Below are 19,978 nucleotides of genomic sequence, written 5' to 3' on the forward strand. Positions count from 1 at the left end.
TTAATCACTTATTTTCTGCAATTCGAGTAAACAGATGATGTATGGCATCCTCAATCTCTCAAAGGGCTGAAGTGGAATTAACATATATATATATATACATACACACACATATATATATATATAAGAAATTGAATTGTTGCATGACATCACTCAACACCCTCCTCCGGCGCAGCCACCTCCGCTGCAAGCGCTAGCACTGCTAGAAGCAGCAGCACTGGCAGCGGCTGCAGCAGTAATACTTGCTACAGCTGCTACACTGCCGTGGTTACCTTTGCTGCCAATTTTGCCTTTTTTATCTCCACCACCATAAGCTTTATGAGTAGGATTAGGATTAGCTCCTCCCGCAGGTGTTTGATAAGGGTTTTGTTTCTTTTCAGATCTTCGCTTGCCAAACCAACCCATCGCTGAAAATTGAAGTTGTGATCTCCTTACACTCTTTTGTTTCTCTTATAAGTTTGCGTTGGAAGCATATGCCCCCTTGGTTATCGATTCCTATATATATAGGCACTTAAGGGGTTGTAGTCAAATTCATGAAAATGCATAGAAAGATCACAGGTTTTCCCTATTGATTATGGGAAAATAACAATTTCTAATAAGGAGGTTTCTGAATTGTTTATTTGTGAGAAGAAAACAGGCAAAGCGTGTTCTAGAATTTCCTCTGTTTGAAAACGTGTAGAAGACTTTTAACCATTGCCTGTAAATGTAATATTTAATACTTTTCCATGAGAAAGCTTTGTCATTAAGCATTTAATTCTGAATTTGTCAGAAAGAGAAATTGATAGATTACTATATCAACATGACTACTATTCTCATGTGATTCATATTTACTATTATCTATCTATATGTATACACATTTATAATAACGGAGGAAAATTCAAAATTTTCATTCCTCTAAATTGTAAATATATATATTTTTATTTTATAAAATTTTTTTCTTATTTTGGTTGACCAATTAACATATATATATTTTTTTAATTTAAAATTTTAATATTTGTCTATAATTAATTATGACATTGAATATCTAACCATATATATTAATTCTATCATTAAATATCGTATATTTTTTAATTTTCTATATTATTTTTTCAATATATGGAATTTAGTTATCGTAAATATTAATTTAAGAAAATATTTAATATTTTCAATTATTACATTAATGAATTAATTATGGCTAATTGTGTAGTAGCGAATTTCACTTCAATATATATATCACAAATTGAATTATTGACTATAATTGGAAATTTATTAGCCTTTTAAAAAATCTTTGAACTTTTTTTTTAATTTTAATTTAACAAAAAATAAATTGATTAATTTTATTAAATTTACACATAAAACTATATTATTTTGATAATTTTAATAAATTTAGTTAAAAAATGTGGTAATATATATTATAGACTTAAACCTACATAGCAACGCATCTCAAGAATCAAAGTAATTTAATTAAATAAAATTTCAGTAAAATTTTCAAAATTTCAATAGAATTTAATGATAAAATTTTGTACCACAATTAATTATGTTGTGGAAGCAAACCAACTATTTCTCCTTAAGAAACATTTTATTTTAAAATTAAAAAAAATTTTAAGCAAACTGCCACAGGAAATGATTTTTTTTTTACAGGGATAGAAGTTAAAATATTATATTAATTATAATTAGAAGTAATCTTAATTAAAATATATTTATAAATATAATATTTACAATAATTAGAATTTTAAATACTAAAATTACAAAATATAAACTTATTTGTAAATATTGAAAGTTGATTATATATTATTAGTTTCTATTTTATGCTTTTTTAATATTGAAATTTTTTTATTATTATAAATATTATTTTAAGAAAATATTTAATATAAAATATAAACTTCTTTTTAATAATAAAGTTTAATAACATAAAATTTCAGGTATTATATCATAATTTATCATTAACTTTTCAAATTTAATTTAACTTTTTTAGCTACAATTATGACAAATCTTAAAAGTTTATCTATTTTATACAAAATTAAAAGTTGTGAATATAAATGTGCATACCCTTATTTTTGACCTTGTGAACATGTGCATTGAGACCGTTGAAGAACCCTATAATGAAAATTTTATATGATTGTGAAATATATTTAGAGATATTAAAAATTGATAATTATATATATGACACATTTTTTGGAGAAAATAATTTTGAAGAGTAAAAAATATTTAATTAAATTTAAATGAAATTTAGTTTTTTGTTTAAATTTAATTTTAGAAATTTATTTTATTAAAAAAACCTAATTAAACCTAAATGCGCTCTTTAAGACCAATAAGGCCTAGTAGAGAATTTTAATTACATATATAAAAGTACACAATTTTAATTTTAATTTAAAAAAAATTTAAAAATTAATAGAAAGTTTTCCTCTTGAAGACTTCTTAAATATTTTATTTAGAGATTATATAAACTTTTTACATAATTTTTTGACCTAAATCTTACAAATACCTCACAAAAAAAGAAGAAAAAAAAAAAGAAAAGAAATGAGAGAATAACAAAAAAAAAAAAAAAAAACTCTCACTCCATCTCTTTAAATCGGTAAATTTTTTCTGATCTCTCCATTTCATTCTTCTTCTTGCTTTAAAAAGAAACTTTTAAGATTTCTTTAAAGTATTTGTCTTTAGAAGATTTTATATGTTTATAACATTATATACTTGAATTTAATAATAATAATAATAATAATTATACTTTATTTTGATTGTTTAAAAAATGATATAAAAATTAATTATTATTTAAAAATTTTCAAATTTGTTAAATGAGTAGAGTAATAAAAAATAAATTGATCCAAAATATATTAACCTTAAATTTGAAGCATTGCAAAATTTTACTGCTCCAAAATAACAATGTAGATCATTGCTGTCTCCAGAGTCATTTTTGAAGTGGTATCTACAGTTCACTTGGAAGACAGAGCCGTCTATACGGGGGCTGTTGAGTTCTATACCAGCACAGAGAATGAAACCCAGGAACTCCCCGTTAGCCCAATGTGAAGGCAGCTGGATTGTTGTGGAAAATCCTACATTTTGATGGCTAAACCACTTTGGAATTCCAGATACAGGGAAGCATAAACTAGATTCCCCTGCCACTACAGATGGTATCTACACCATGACTTTCAATTAACATGGGATATGATCAGTAAAGAAAAAGGAAAAAGAAGTAGATGAGGGAGACAGAAAGAGACCTGATTGTACAGCCTTTTAGAATAACGCTGAATTTTTGTTAGGGCATATGCCATGATATACTTCTTTGCCAAATCATTCAACTTGTCACAATTAGTGAAAAAGAATTCAAAAATGTTTCCTTCCTCTTTGATTCAGTAGTTGCAGAACGCAAAGAAATGCAATTTTCTGCACCTAATTTTGTCAGTCGCGGTGGAAGTGCAGGTATTAATCTTAGCTGCAGGCAATCTCTTAAGCCGAGGTACTCCAGCTTTTCGAGCTGAAGGATGTTTTGAGGTATCTCTGAAAATAAGTTTCCGCTTAGATCTAATGCTTCTAGTGAGAATATATATGAAGCCAATAGCATTAGGCACATTCAATATGCTGCAATCATTTAGATATAGCTTACGCAAGAACCTCAAATCTTTCTCCCAGAATTCTGTAGCAAAGATGGTCTCCATCAATCTAAAAGGAATTTTCCATTTTATCAGCTCCCAGATTGAAAGACCAATAAATTCAAGATTTTTGCAGTTTCTCAGTTGCAAGATAGAAAGACCGCTCAAATTTTTCATTGGCGAGGGCAACTTTCTTATGGATGTTCCATCTAAGTAGAGGAATCTCAACTATTCCATATCACAAGAAATTTCTGGAAGACTCTCAAATATGGAGCAGCCTGAGAGATTAAGCCTTCGCAGATATTTCAATTTAAAATACTACTCGGAAGAATACGAAATCTTCTGCAGTTTGCAGGCCTAGTTCCTTAAGTTCGAAGCAATACTCTATTGATGAGGGAATTTGTTCTATCTCTGTCCTTTTTAAAAGCAACTTCTTTGTATTACTTGAAAACTCTGGAAAGCTAGTGATTATTACGCAGCCAGAAAGGATAAGCTTTTCAAGAGATGCTAACTTAGAAACATCACAAGGAAGATTCTTGAACCTTTTGCAGTTTGTAAGATCCAAACAAGAGAGTCTAGAGAGAAGACCAATTGAAGAGGGAATTTTGTCTATTGCAGTTTCACTCAAGTACAAGAATCTCACTTTCCCTGAAATATTTGGAATTCTGGTGATATTAGAGCAGCCAGAGAGATTAATAGTCAAAAGGGATTTCAGCAAACAAATGCTTTCTGGAAGATTCTTATTCGTTTACAATCCTTCAAATCCAATGTTATGAGCTCACTGAGATGCCCAATTGATTTTGGAAGTTCTTCTATTTCAGACCCTTTTAAGTTTAAATACACTATGTTCTTTGCAATCTCTGGACACTTCCTAAGATTTGAACAGCCAGAAAGGTTAAGAGTCTTAATGTAATAATCAGCAAATGTAAATTATTTGTATTCTTATTTTTAAGTATGAAAATGAGAACAGAGAATGATACTTTTATGTTTTATTATTGACTAGAACGAGATTTATAATTACAGCTAAATAAATGTCCAAATACACTCAATATATGCACCGAATAGATAGCACCTTAACGACAAGTAAATTACTTTCAGCTCAAATTATATTTATACTGTATTTGGGACAGCACTTGATATATATATAACCTTTGAGACCTATATCAGGTGGTAGTCCTTTGGGGGTAGTTCTGCACATGTGTATGACTAGTATTTTTATTACTCTTGGGTTATTATTGTTAGTAGTATGCCCTAGAGCATATCATTTAGTATGTATTTTGTACATATTTTTATTAATAAAAGGCATTTCCACTTTTCCGTTTACATAATATATTTATGTGTAATAGAAAAGGTCCATTGATATTTTGTTAGAAATATTATTCTTAAGTTGTTAAGAATATGAGTGACAATATTTCTAGCACAAAGTATCATAAATAGGTTCACAATCGAGGATACTTCATAATAAGGACATGACTTATCTAGAAAGATTGTATTCATGTTTGTTACCAAGTTATTTATATGAGATATAAATAAGATGGAATGGTGAGTCTCATGCCATATGACAAACATGATAGGCACTTATAAATGATAAGTAGGCCGAACCAGTGACACTTATGACAAGCACATGGAGTTTACTCTTGTCAATGTTTTGTCATAAATCATATCGGTGCATATAATCTTTAGACTTGAGATAGTACAATTATCTTGTATATAGGTAGTTTGAGTTTGATACTGCTTTCATACTTGTATTATGTATGGGTATATGGGCATGTGTTGGCTCCTACTAGTTATATATGGAGGTAGGTGTTGATCAAGATGAAATCTGTTCCTCTAAGTAAATAGAGATAAAATCCTATGTTCATTTAATTGTTCTTGATGTTTCGAGGTTCTGGCAGACAGATAGATTTATTCGTAAAAGAGTTTACGATGAGAAAATCTTTTAATCAAGAACTGGAATTAAAAGAGAACATAATATTCATAGCAAATGGAGTTTGACATAAACCATGACTCGGCTTGAGTTGGGATTTTATGTAGAGAGATTCTAGTGCATGGTAACATATGATTATAGGTTCATTTAAGGTAAACCTTATTACTAATTGGGTGGCCATGGCATGCTATGCTAGGTGTTAACCATGGTCTATGAGGTTCATAAAATGATTTAGAGAAATCATTTATGGTAAGAAAGAGTTCTGATGATATTAAGAGTTGATATCATGTCTCATTGCCAATTAGTGATGAGCCTAGTAAGTCACACATATACACAAGTTAAATATGATTTAATTAATTAATTAAAGAGTTTAATTGATTAATTAAATAGATTTGGTTTGCAATTAGATTGCAAAGTCCCTAGCATGACTTGAAACCAAATCTAGATTATTGGATGTATAATATAAGTTAAATTTATATTTAAAGTGTTTAAATATGAATTTAATTAATGAGAAATTAATTAATAGAGATTAATTAATTAATTTATATTTGATATAAATTAATTAGAAGAAGAGAAATAATTATTTTGGTTTGAGAACTCAAAATTAAGACACAGGGGCATTTTGGTCATTTCACAGTGTGACACGTGGCACCATGAGATGGTGACACATGGGATTACACATAAGCTTGCCAAATGTTTTTTAATCATGTAAGATGATTAAAATCAAGATTAAATATAGGTTTGACACTTGGCACAATGTGATTGGGTCACTTAAACCTAGAGCTAATCAAAGGGTGACATGTGGCAAGGGTTTAATGTGTTAACCTAGCTATTTAAGTGTTGTTATGAAAAAGAAAAGCAACCAGCAGCCACTCCTCTCCTTTGTCACGCCACTTTGAGGCTTTTCATCTATTCTTCTTCATCTCTCATCAATTCAAAGAGATTAGCCATCAATCTCTTGAATTAAGAACACTAGAAATTGTTTCTAGTACCCTGTTTACATCTCTAATCTCTTAAAAGGCAGAACTTGAATTTCTAATTAATAGAAAAAAACTTTAGAAGCTGTTCAAGGGCTGCCATAGGTGTTCTTAGTGTGGACAAGCTAGAGGGACAACATCTGGTGTCCTGAAGACGAATCTTAAAGGCGCTGACACGCTGCAGTGCATCAAGAGGTTAGTGTAATCGTTCTTGATTTAATCTAGGGTTCTAAAATTAATCTGATTAATTTTAAAATCTTAAATGGCAAATAAAAATCCAAAAACATATTAAAAGACTTTTAATATGTTGTTTATCATTGAAATCAAATAGATAAAAATAAATCTTGCATGATGCATGTGACCCTAGGTGAAAATTTTTGAATTCAATGGTATAAACTTGTGTTTTTCACGCTTCCGTTCTTTCAATTATTGTGTCATTATAGACCCCAAGATGCCAGCATTGCTCTCAGGCTGTCATAGTTTATTATTGTGTCTGAGATGCCAGCATTATCCATAGGAAGCATGTTGTGAATATATGAGGATTTTGCAAATTTTATGATTTAATATATTTATTTCAGCAATATTATTACAAAATGAATTTTATTTCAACTCAGTTATATAATTTGGATTAAATGATATTTATTCAGCTGACATATTCTAATATAGCAAAATTGGTATTATTAAGTACCAAAACATTATCGGTTCCCCTTTGTTATTTATTTATCCGCTCACTGAGTAGTTGTACTAACCCTCTCATTTTTTTTTTGAATATTTCAGATTTCTTTTGCTGACTTTGCTATTAGTAGCCTCTCTTTCAGTTTTGTCCTCTCATCCACTTCACCAACTCTAGAGTCTAATGGAGGTCAGGCCAATATGTTGTTTTTAGATATTTCTTTTGTTTTAATTTATTGTACATAAGTAAAGACAACTAGCAGATCTAATCTGTAAATATTTTATTTTGATCCTCACGGGGAGAATTCATGTACATTTGAGTATCTATTGTTGTTTGATGGGCACAAAGCCATATTATATATCAGATGTATTTTAACAGGTTTCGTGGTTTCTTTTAGCTATAAATTTAGGGGAAACTCTATCAGTTTTCTAGGTTACACCAGTCTCTATAGGTTAGGAACGGGTGTGACACTTAAGCAATCTCAAATTAATAACACTAAGAAAGTTCTCAAGGCTTGTGCAGTCAATCTCAAGCAGACACGCTGCAGTGCATCAAGAGGTTAGTGTAATCGTTCTTGATTTAATCTAGGGTTCTAAAATTAATCTGATTAATTTTAAAATCTTAAATGGCAAATACAGATCCAAAAACATATTAAAAGAGTTTTAATATGTTGTTTATCATTGAAATCAAATAGATAAAAATAAATCTTGCATGATGCATGTGACCCTAGGTGAAAATTTTTGAATTCAATAGTATAAACTTGTGTTTTTCACGCTTCCGTTCTTTCAATTGGTATCAGAGCCACTGTATTTTCCATTTAGATTGTTGATTATATGATTTAATTGTGTGATTTGATCATGAGATGATTGATCCATTGCTGGTTGCAATGGATGTGTGGCGGCACACATGGTGAAGCCACCATTGGTGGCGGCAACAAAGTTTCTTCAAGGTGGCACAAGGTTTGCTTTTTAATTTACAATTGTTGTATGATCTAAAAGCTCATCCTATGTCTAATTAAATTGTTTAATTAGAATTTTAATCACACAATTAAATTATGATTCAAATCAGAATTTTAAAAATTGTTTGAATGTGATTCAAATCTGAATTTTAAAAGTTGTTTGAATGTGATTCAAATCTGAATTTTTGAAGTTGTTTGAATCATATTTAAATCTGATTTTTTTAAAATTGATTGAATAAAATTCAGATCTGATTTTTTAAAAAATGTTTGAATGTGATTCAAATCTGAATTTTTAAAGTTGTTTGAATGAGATTCAAATCTGAATTTTTAAATTTGTTTGAATGAGATTCAAATCTGAATTTTTTAAATTTATTTGAATCATATTCAAATCTGGATTTTTAAGTTGAATATGAGATATTCAATTTAATTTAAGTATGTATATTTTATTTAATTGTTAAATAGAGATATGCATGATGGATGATCATGGACTATAAAAGACCAATGTGATTGGATTTATTTCTTTTATGTTTCTTTGGGATTGTAAATTAATTAATTTATTTTGGGCATGTATTATTAAGTTTGTAATAATTTTTGGGTTGTAATTTCATTTATTTAAGTTCTTGTAAATTCGCATTGGTATGCCAAGGATTACCATGTAATATTGGATTGCAAGAAGTTCAAGGAGGTCAAGAGCATTGGTGGGACCAGTGGGAGGAATTCAAGATCAAGTGTTGATTATGTACTCCTTCAGTAACTCTTGTAAAATGAATGAATGAATGAAATGCACCTAGGAATGCCCTGATTCAATTCTTGGTGGCTCAGAATTGAATCCCTTAGAAAGTCCATGATCATACCATATTTATTGCTTATCCATGAATGCATGAGATGTATGGGAATGTATGCTATTATATGATATATGCATGCTAATTGGATAATGTGCAAAGTGAGACCTTAATAGTAATTAGAATGACCATAAAATCTTCCAAACAAATGATTAAGTTGGAAATGCTATAATTAAAGTAATTATAACATAGGCCCTCCATTGGGGTAATTATTTTAAGAAATTTTAAATAGTTGTATAAGATGCAATTAATTTAAGAGATTTTCTTAAGAATAATTGTTAAGCATGAGATGTTGTATGTAATGGCCCGGCCCACTAGTGATATTGTCCGCTGTGGGCTGAAGCCCTCACGGTTTTAAAACGCGTCAATAGGGGTTACAAACCACCAACTTATAAATCCAGCATCTCTCCTGTGTTTTATCGATGTGGGATTTGCCTAGGGTGTTACATTGTAAATATGTAAATGGTTTAGTGGCTAATATTGGATGTACCTGAGGACATTAAAATTATTTGCATAATTACTGGCTCAATGGGATCAACTTAACTAATGCAAGATAAGTCAATAATGGATGTACCTGAGATTTTGAGCATTAAGGGCTAGGTAAAGGATTGAACCTCACATGAGATGTGATGGGCAAGGAGTTGCTCACTTATAGTTTATTGTAATTCCAATAATGGATGTACCTGAGGATGATCAATAGAATTATAAGAATTCAATCACCCACTAGAAATCCATCCAACTAGGATTTCTGTTTTCTACTTTGGAAGTGTAGGATTCGCTAAGTTAGTGGGAGGACCAATTTGATTAAAAGACCATAATCATTTTGGTTAATTACATGATACATTTACTAATTAATCTGGTTATTTTCTGCAGTTAATTTTCTGATAAAAATGAGCACAAAACAACCACCACCATCCAATTTCCTTGCAAGCATACTTGATCACAATAGGTTGACAGGACCTAATCATCGATTGGCTAAGAAATTTGAAACTTGTCCTGAACCTTGAACATATAGGATATGTTCTAGATTCAAATATTCCTGGTCCCTTACCTCCAGAGGCCACACAAGAGGAACATGAAACTTTGGACAAGTGGAAGGAGCATGATATGAGAGCTAAGTGTTACATGCTTGCTTCCATGAGTAATGAGTTACAGAAGCAACATGAGAACATGCAGAGTGCGAGTGAGATCCTCCTTCACCTACAAAAGTTGTATTGTTAACACAGAAAGAATGCTAGGTATGATATATCTAGACACCTATTCCGTATGAGGATGTCGAGGACAAAATGTTGGGGATCATGTCCACAAGAAGATTCGGTGATTGAGCGGTTGGAACATCTTGACTTTAACATGGATTTCCAACTGACAGAATTTGATCCTTCATCCCTTCCCGAGTCTTTTTGGGAATTTTGTGACAAATTTCCATATGACTAAACAGAATGCACCTTAGTAGTTTACTCAACATCTTTGGTTATTGCCCAAAAGAATATGACAGAAATAAAGGAAAAGAGGTAGCTTTGGTTGCATCTTCTTACATTGGAAAGTCCAACAAGAAGAAGGGCAATAAGAAAAAGAAACCTCGATTCACAGTCCTTCCAAGAAAATAGCTAAGCAGAAAGGAAGACTAAAGTGATGGAGGCAAAGGAAAGTGTTTCCACTTGCCAAAGGATGGGCCTTTGGAAAAGGAACCGCGGAGTATCTTGCTTCTCAAGGACAAGAAGGATACACCTTTGGAAGGTATGTCCATATCTTGTTATTTAGATTCGATGATACTCATAGTTCATCTACGACTTGGGTTTTAGATCTTTGGTGCCAGTTCTCACATTTCTTATGATATGCAGGAACTAGCAAACAGTAGCAGCTTGCGTTCTCAAGACTCCAGATTAGCGTTGGCTCAACTGTTGAAGCTTTAGCCATAGGATCTAAATCTTTTTACATGTTTGGACATGTTTTATGTTTAGATAATATTTTATATGTACCTGATGCTTTTAAGAACATCATTTCTATATCTAGTTTGACTAGAAATGGCTATGAATTTCAGTTCACTGATGATGTTTGCAATATTTATTTTGGAAATAAATATGTTGGTTCGGGTTATATGAATGATGGTCTTTATTATTTGGATAATAATGACAAACACAAATTGAATGCAAGTGATCTAAAGAATGCAATGCCATGGTGAAAACCAACTCAAGTTCAAAATATATTTGGCACTTAAGGTTATGTCATGTTGCAGAAGATAGGATTGCAAAACTGGAGAAAATGAGGATTTTATCCTCATTGGGCTCTGAGCCTACTCTAACTTGTGAATCTTGCCTTCAGGGCAAAATGACTAGATCACCCTTTGTTGGACAAGGGCTAAGAGCTGAAAATATTTTGGAGCTAATACATAGTGATGTATGTGGTCCATTTAAAGAAATGGTTAGAGGGGGCTTTCATTATTTTATTACCTTTACTGATGATAAATCAAGATTTGGGTATTTGTATTTGATGAAATACAAACATGAATCCTTTGAAAAGTTTAAGGAATTTAAATCTGAAGTAGAAAATCAAACAGGAAAGAGTATTAAAGCTCTTCGATCAGATCGTGGAGGTGAATATTTGAGTACTGAATTTGATGAATACTTGAGAGAGCATGGCATTGTTTCTCAGCTGACTCCTCCAAGAACGCCACAGCTGAATGGTGTATCTGAAAGGAGAAATCATACCCTATTGGATATGGTATGTAGTATGATGAGCTATACTGATATGCCAATCTTCTTTTGGGGATTTGCATTAGAATCAGCTTTGTATATTCTGAATAGGATTCTATCAAAATTAGTTTCTTCCATACCTTATGAGATATGGTATGGAAGAAAACCAAGTCTTAAGCATGTTAAGATTTGGGGTTGTCCAGCTTATATCAAAAAGCTGAACACTGATAAATTGGAGACCAGATCAGAAAAAGGTCGATTTGTTGGATATCCAAAAGATAGTTTTGGATATTCAAAAGATAGTTTTGGATATTATTTTTATTTGCCTACTTCACAAAAGGTTGTGATAAGTAGAGATGCCACATTTCTTGAACAACAGTTTGTTCAAGAAGGAGGCAAAGGAAGGCAAATAGAGTTAGAATTGGAGAATTCTGACCAACCAACAGATCAGATGGATATAGATCCATCTAGTCATCCTATACCCGTTGATGAAACACCTACAGCTATTCCTTGTAGAACAACCAGGGTATCTCACCCACCAGTGAGATATGGTTTTCTTCACGAAGAAGAACAAGAGTTGTCTACTCATGAAGAAGTAGATCATGGAGATGATCCACTTACCTATGAAGAAGCTATATCAGATATAGACTCTTCAAAATGGATTGATGCTATGAAATCCGAGATTGATTCCATGTATAAGAATCAAGTTTGGGATCTTGTTGACCCACCTAAAGGCATTGTACCTATAGGGAACAAATGGGTTTTCAAGAAGAAAATTGGTTCTGATGGAAAGGTAGAGACCTATAAGGCAAGGCTAGTAGCGAAAGGGTTTCGCCAAAGGCAAGGAATCGACTATGAGGAGACTTTCTACTTTGTTGCCATGCTTAAATCAATTAGGATTTTATTAGCAATAGCTGCATACTATGATTATGAGATTTGGCAGATGGATGTCAAAACAGCTTTTCTCAATGGATACATTGAAGAAAACATTTTCATGGAACAACCTAGGGGATTTGAATCCCAAGATGGTTCCAAGGTATGCAAGCTAAAGTGATCCATTTATGGGTTGAAACAAGCTTCGAGGAGTTGGAACATCCGTTTTGATGAAGCCATTAAATCCTTTGGTTTTATAAAAAATGAGGATGAGCCATGTGTATATAAGAAGGTTAGTGACAGTGCTATCACTTTCCTTGTCTTATATGTGGATGACATATTGTTGATGGGTAATGACACAGGTATGTTGACAACTATAAAGGTATGGCTGTCAAATACATTCTCCATGAAAGACTTAGGGGAGGCAACCTATATTCTTGGGATTCGCATCTATAGAGATAGAGCGAAAAGAATAATTGGTTTATCCCAAAGTATATACTTGGAAAAGGTGTTAAAGAGGTTTAACATGCTTGATTCCAAGAGAGGATTGTTACCAGTGAGACATGGTATCCATCTTTCAAAAGAGATGTCTCCAAAGATACCTGAAGAAAGAGATAAGATGGCTAGGATTCTATATGCTTCGGCTATTGGAAGTTTAATGTATGCAATGTTGTGTACTAGGCCGGATATCGCATATCTTTATTAGTTTGACTAGCGGTATCAATCCAATCCAGTTTGGAACATGGATAGTGTCAAGAATATCCTTAAGTACTTGAGAAGAACTAAGGATTTATTCTTGATTTATGGAGGTGGAGACTTGCAATTGGATGGTTATCGATTCGATTTCCAATCGGATATCGTTGATAGAAAGTCTACCTCTATATATGTGTTCATTTGTAATGGAGGTGCGATCGGTTGGAAGAGTTCCAAGCGAGCACATTGCAGATTCCACTATAGAGGTGAGTATATTCTTTGCATCGAGATCTGCAAAGGAAGTCGTTTGGATAAAGAAGTTCTTGTGAACTTACAGTAGTTCCTTCCATTGAGTCAATGATTCCATTACATTGTGACAACAATGGAGCGATCCTCTGAGCTAAGGAACCAAGGTCTCACTAGAAATCCAAACACATAGAAAGCGCTACCACATTATCGGAGAAATAGTTAGGCGGCGATGTAGCCATGCAGAAAATAGCATCGTGAGAAAATCCGGTGATCCATTCACTAAGCCTATGTCACAGATTCAGTTAGATCGACATCTTGAGAAGATAGGTCTAAGATATTGTAATGAATGGCTCTAGTGCTAGTGGGAGATTGTTAGTAGTATGCCCTAGAGCATATCATTTAGTATGTATCTTGTACATATTTTTATTAATAAAAGGCATTTCCACTTTTCCGTTTATATAATATATTTATGTGTAATAGAAAAGGTCCATTGATATTTTGTTAGAAATATTATTCTTAAGTTGTTAAGAATATGAGTGACAATATTTCTAGCACAAAGTATCATAAATAGGTTCACAATCGAGGATACTTCATAATAAGGACATGATTTATCCAGAAAGATTGTACTCATGTTTGTTACCAAGTTATTTATATGCGATATAAATAAGATGGAATGGTGAGTCTCATGCCATATGACAAACATGATAGGCACTTATAAATGATAAGTAGGCAGACGGTGACACTTATGACAAGCACATGGAGTTTACTCTTGTCAATGTTTTGTCAAAAATCATATCGAGTGCATATAATCTTTAGACTGAGATAGCACAGATTATCTTGTATATAGGTAGTTTGAGTTTGATACTGCTTTCATACTTGTACTATGTATGGGTATATGGGCATGTGTTGGCTCCTACTAGTTATATATGGAGGTAGGTGTTGATCAAGATGAAATCTGTTCCTCTAAGTAAATAGAGATAAAATCCTATGTTCATTTAATTGTTCTTGATGTTTGAGTTCTGGCCAGACAGATAGATTTATTCGTAAAAGAGTTTACGATGAGAAAATCTTTTAATCAAGAACTGAAATTAAAAGAGAACATAATATTCATAGCAAATGGAGTTTGACATAAACCATGACTCCAGCTTGAGTTGGGATTTTGTAACAGAGAGATTCTAGTGCATGGTCACATATGATTATAGGTTCATTTAAGGTAAACCTTATTACTAATTGGGTGGCCATGGCATGCTATGCTAGGTGTTAACCATGGTCTATGAGGTTCATAAAATGATTTAGAGAAATCATTTATGGTAAGAAAGAGTTCTGATGATATTAAGAGTTGATATCATGTCTCATTGCCAATTAGTGATGAGCCTAGTAAGTCACACACATACACAAGTTATCACCTATTTAAATATGATTTAATTAATTAATTAAAAAGTTTAATTGATTAATTAAATAGGTTTGGTTTGCAATTAGATTGCAAAGTCCCTAGCATGACTTGAAACCAAATCTAGATTATTGGATGTATAATATAAGTTAAATTTATATTTAAAGTGTTTAAATATGGATTTAATTAATGAGAAATTAATTAATAGAGATTAATTAATTAATTTATATTTGATATAAATTAATTAGAAGAAGAGAAATAATTATTTTGGGTTGAGAACTCAAAATTAAGACACAGTGGCATTTTGGTCATTTCACAGTGTGACACGTGGCACCATGAGATGGTGACACATGGGATTACACATAAGCTTGCCAAATGTTTTTTAATCATGTAAGATGATTAAAATCAAGATTAAATATAGGTTTAACACTTGGCACAATGTGATTGGGTCACTTAAACCTAGAGCTAATCAAAGGGTGACATGTGGCAAGGGTTTAATGTGTTAACCTAGCTATTTAAGTGTTGTTATGAAAAAGAAAAGCAACCAGCAGCCACTCCTCTCCTTTGTCACGCCACTTTGAGGTTTTTCATCTATTCTTCTTCATCTCTCATCAATTCAAAGAGATTAGCCATCAATCTCTTGAATTAAGAACACTAGAAATTGTTTCTAGTACCTTGTTTACATCTCTAATCTCTTAAAAGGCAGAACTTGAATTTCTAATTAATAGAAAAAACTTTAGAAGCTGTTCAAGGGCTGCCATAGGTGTTCTTGGTGTGGACAAGCTAGAGGGACAACATCTGGTGTCCTGAAGACGAATCTCAAAGGCGCAGACACGCTGCAGTGCATCAAGAGGTTAGTGTAATCGTTCTTGATTTAATCTAGGGTTCTAAAATTAATCTGATTAATTTTAAAATCTTAAATGGTAAATAAAAATCCAAAAACATATTAAAAGAGTTTTAATATGTTATTTATCATTGAAATCAAATAGATAAAAATAAATCTTGCATGATGCATGTGACCCTAGGTGAAAATTTTTGAATTCAATGGTATAAACTTGTGTTTTTCACGCTTCCGTTCTTTCAATTATTGTGTCAATATAGACCCCAAGATGCCAGCATTGCTCTCAGGCTGTCATGGTTTATTATTGCGTCTGAGATGCCAGCATTATCCATAGGAAGCATGTTGCGAATGTATGAGGATATTGCAGATTTTATGATTTAATATATTTATTTCAGCAATATTATTACAACATGAATTTTATTTCAACTCAGTTATATAATTTGGATTAAATGATATTTATTCAGCTGACATGTTCTAATATAGCAAAATTGGTACTATTAAGTACCAAAACATTATCGGTTCCCCTTTGTTATTTATTTATTCGCTCACTGAGTAGTTGTACTAACCCTCTCATTTTTTTTTTCAATATTTCAGATTTCTTTTGCTGACTTCGCTATTAGTAGCCTCTCTTTCAGTATTGTCCTCTCATCCACTTCACCAACTCTGGAGTCTAATGGAGGTCAGGCCAATATGTTGTTTTTAGATATTTCTTTTGTTTTAATTTATTGTACATAAGTAAAGACAACTAGGAGATCTAATCTGTAAATATTTTATTTTGATCCTCACGGACAGAATTCATGTACATTTGAGTATCTATTGTTGTTTGATGGGCACAAAGCCATATTATATATCAGATGTATTTTAACAGGTTTCGTGGTTTTTTTTAGCTATAAATTTAGGGGAAACTCTATCAGTTTTCCAAGTTGCACCAGTCTCTATAGGTTAGGAACGGGTGTGACACTTAAGCAATCTCAAATTAATAACACCAAGAAAGTTCTCAAGGCTTGTGCAGTATCTCATATTCAAATCACCAAGCTTCGCTAAAAACTGAATGGATGAGGGAACTTCTACCAAGCTAGTACAGTATTCAAAATTCACTCTCTCGAGATTCTTAGCCAGTGAGAGGTCAGGAAATGTAGATGATTGCTCAGAATTGCTAAGGTTAATCTCTTTAAACTCTCAAGATTCTACAAAAACAATATAATAGGATACAACAAATTGGCACATGCTAAAACTAAAATGCATTTTCAAAAGGAAATGATGGAAGAAAGGGAATCAAGAAAATAATGCAGCATACCTTACTCTTGTCCATAACTGTTTTACATTGTTGTAAGTCAGGTTAAGTTCAAAAAGGTTCTTCGCCTAGAAATTGGATGGCAAAGAGCTCAGAGTGTATCCATCCCAATGGAGATACCTCAACTCATCAGAAAGGAACTCAAGGCCATTAGGAAGGTGCAATTTACAGTTATTTTTAACTGTATAATTGTAGATTTTGAGCAATCTAAGGTTATACATCCTCAAAAAGGCTCTTGAACTCAAGTCCATTTCTCCTAGTTTAGATGTATCCAACCATATCCCTTCAACCTTTTCAGCACCCTGAAGATCACAGATAAGTATAAATAAAAAACAGGTTTACCCGAATATATTAAGCGTACTTTGATAACTACATAAATAGTGTTAGCATAATTACAGCAATTAGCATGATTATAGGAGATTTGTGTAGCATAATTACAGCAATTAGTATGATTATAGGAGATTTGTGTAGCATAATTACAGCAATTAGCATAATTATAGCAATTAGCATGATTATAGGAGATTTGTGTAGCATAATTACAGCAATTAGTATGATTATAAGAGATTTGTGTAGTATAATTACAGCAATTATTATTCTTGTCTAAATTAGCTCATATTCTCTTGTATAAATAGATGTAATATCTCTGTAAATAAGACACAGATAAATACACAATCATTTCTTTCATTACTTGTATACTTTCTTCTAACATGGTATCAGAGCCACTCGCATGTCCTCTTGGGCGATGGTGGGACAAACCTCAGCAAGGACGCTGAGTCCCAAAAGTGGGGCAGAAAAGGTCCCTTAGGCAAATCCCACATCGACAAAGCACGGAGATGGTCTTGGGTTCAAAAGTAATGATATATAACATGAGGGAACTAATCACGAGAGGCGCCTTTTTGGTGGAATGGCCTGGAGAGTTGGAAGAACTCCAGGGTTAAGCGTGCTCGCATGAGAGAAATCCTAGGATGGGTGACCTCCTGGGATGTTCTCTATTCCACCTATGGGACGAAACCGTGAGGCTTATGGCCAAAGTGGATAATTCCTCTAGTGGTTGGAGCCTAATCGTTACAATTGGTATCAGAGCCGTAAAGCTTTTATTTCTAGTTTCTGCAGTCTCTCTTCTCTTTCTACAACTTGTTCTGGTTCATTCTTTCATTCCTGTTATTATACCATTTTTTTTTCTCCTCATCTTGTTATCAATGGAGAGATATGATATTTCAAAAATCTAGCAATCTGGCTATCTGATATATATTTTTTTTTCATTCATGGTTTGCACTGTTCCACTACCTCCTCCCTAGTATTATCTGGCTACTCTGATGCTGATTGGGCTAGTGATCTGACAGATCGTCACTCTACAACTGGTTATTATTTCTTCTTGGGTAATTCTCTTATCTCTTGGCGTAGCAAAAAGCAAACTGTTGTTGCACGTTCTAGCACAGAATCTGAATATCATGCTCTTGCTGATGCTACATCTGAATTACTTTGGTTACGGTGGTTATTAACTGATTTGAGTGTCACTCATTCTTCTGTCACAATGCTTCATTGCGATAATAAAAGTGCCATACAGATTTCTCATAATGATGTATTTCATGAGCGTACCAAACACATCGAAATTGATTGTCATTTTGTATGTCATCATGTTGCTCATGGCAACATATGTTTGATTCTTGTCTCCTCTATCAGCCAAACCACTGATATATTCACCAAAACGCATCCTCCTGCTCGCTTTCAGGATCTCTTAAGCAAACTCAAGTTGGCACCTATGCTACCACCTTGAGTTTGAGGGGAGGGTGTTAGCATAATTACAGCAATTAGCATAATTATAGCAATTAGCATGATTATAGGAGATTTGTGTATCATAATTACAGCAATTAGTATGATTATAGGAGATTTGTGTAGCATAATTACAGCAATTATTATTCTTGTCTAAATTAGCTCATATTCTCATGTATAAATAGATGTAATATCTCTGTAAATAAGACACAGACAAATACACAATCCTTTCCTTCATTACTTGTATTCTTTCTTCTAACAAATAGAAACACATGTGAGTATAAAAACATATAGAGTGCATATAGCTCTCACCAGATTTTTGGTTAAAACTTGACAGACATCACAAGATCTCCACAATCTACTGCGTTTTCCCAGCTCTTTAATAGATTCTTGACGAACAATTTCATGAGCCATTTATTGCAACAAATCATGCATTCCCAGCTTGTTATGTAGGATAGTAGTAAGGCATTTATCAATAAGAACAATAATTCCAATTCCTGCTGAGAAACCACAGCCATCTAGTATTCTCTCTATGAAGTCAATTTGCTGCTCCATAAAAAAATGTGCAATATCAAGAAATATACTTTTCTCTTCATCATCTAGCACATCAAAACTTATTCTCAACACATGAAAAATTTTAGGCTGAGGAATTTTTCCAAGTTTATCCAGTGCACTTTCCCACTCTTGTTCTGTTCTGCCCAACAGAAAAGAACCAACAACTTTAATTGCCAAGGGGTTGCCGTGAGCATATTTAACAGCTCTATTTGATAGCTCTATTATATCTTTCCTTGGATACTTCTCCTTAAAAGCATTCAAACTGAACAAATGCAGAGCATCATCATCATTTAATCCCTCAACTTTATATATGTCATCAACTCCTTTCATAACAACATGTCTGTCTCTAGATGTCACAATAACTCTACTTCCCAAACCAAAATTGCATCTTCTAATTAGGACTTGTAATTGATCTACATCATTCACATCATCAAGAACAAGCAAAAACTTTTTGCATTAGAGCCTATCCTTAATAGGAATGGATCCTATCTTGGGAGTGGTAAAATATAGATGTTCTTCATCTAGTATTTCAGAAAGGAGTTTTTCTCTTAAACGAACAAGCCCACCAAATTGCTTTGATTCTTTTGAGCATTTTCAAGAAAGCAGTAAGCTTCAAATTGAATTGAGAGTGTATTGAAAATAGCTCCAGCAATAGTCGTTTTACCTATGCCACCCAT

The 19,978-nt window shown here is 32.6% G+C and overlaps 1 pseudogene; it reads right to left on the reverse strand.

Annotated features, from left to right (window-relative positions):
* Positions 1 to 3,323: 3,323 nt before the first annotated feature.
* Positions 3,324 to 19,978, reverse strand: LOC110649733 (disease resistance protein RUN1-like; annotated as a pseudogene).

This window comes from Hevea brasiliensis, chromosome 12 (assembly GCF_030052815.1).
Source record: "Hevea brasiliensis isolate MT/VB/25A 57/8 chromosome 12, ASM3005281v1, whole genome shotgun sequence".
NCBI lineage: Eukaryota > Viridiplantae > Streptophyta > Magnoliopsida > Malpighiales > Euphorbiaceae > Hevea > Hevea brasiliensis.